At 43.5% G+C, this 382-nt stretch overlaps 3 protein-coding genes across 3 annotated transcripts in view; all 3 read left to right on the forward strand.

The window, feature by feature from the left end:
• Positions 1 to 382, forward strand: part of LOC147817491 (uncharacterized) — a 75376-nt gene that overhangs the window by 43505 nt on the left and 31489 nt on the right.
• Positions 1 to 382, forward strand: part of LOC111645428 (GTPase IMAP family member 8-like) — a gene marked incomplete at its 3' end in the record, with an annotated part of 61805 nt that overhangs the window by 42920 nt on the left and 18503 nt on the right. The window lies entirely within an intron of this gene.
• LOC147817495 (GTPase IMAP family member 8-like) overlaps positions 1 to 382 on the forward strand; it is a 17598-nt gene that overhangs the window by 14026 nt on the left and 3190 nt on the right. The gene's annotated exons all lie outside the window — the stretch shown is intronic.

Genomic DNA, 382 nt, shown 5'->3' on the forward strand with positions numbered 1-382 from the left:
GAATATGTCATTTCCAGCTCAGGTGTATCAGCTCTATGTACTGTTGGGCTTTGGGTAATGTTGATGGGATGACGTGCAACCAAGGACCCTGGCAGGACCGGGGATGTTGTAAATACAGGTCACCAGGACCAGGACACCCCCACTTTGATGCATTTTTAAAGGCAAATTAACTTTGATCTTGTCCATCCAGTTCAGTCAGTTCAGTCAAGATGGAATAATCATTACAGAATTATCAAACTATATGAGTGGAAAGGGGCACGGCCTGTATTTATGGTAGTGAGGGTGAAGTGACTCTTTCAACACAGTTGTATTATACAAATTGTACTGATTTACAAATCAGAGCTCGTGGGGACCTCTGCTGGTCAAAGAGAGGGAAAGCAAT

The sequence above is a fragment of the Seriola lalandi genome, unplaced genomic scaffold (assembly GCF_002814215.2).
Source record: "Seriola lalandi dorsalis isolate HSWRI2012SDOR001 ecotype SW California unplaced genomic scaffold, Sedor1 jcf7180002054951, whole genome shotgun sequence".
In the NCBI taxonomy this organism is placed as follows: Eukaryota; Metazoa; Chordata; class Actinopteri; order Carangiformes; family Carangidae; genus Seriola; species Seriola lalandi.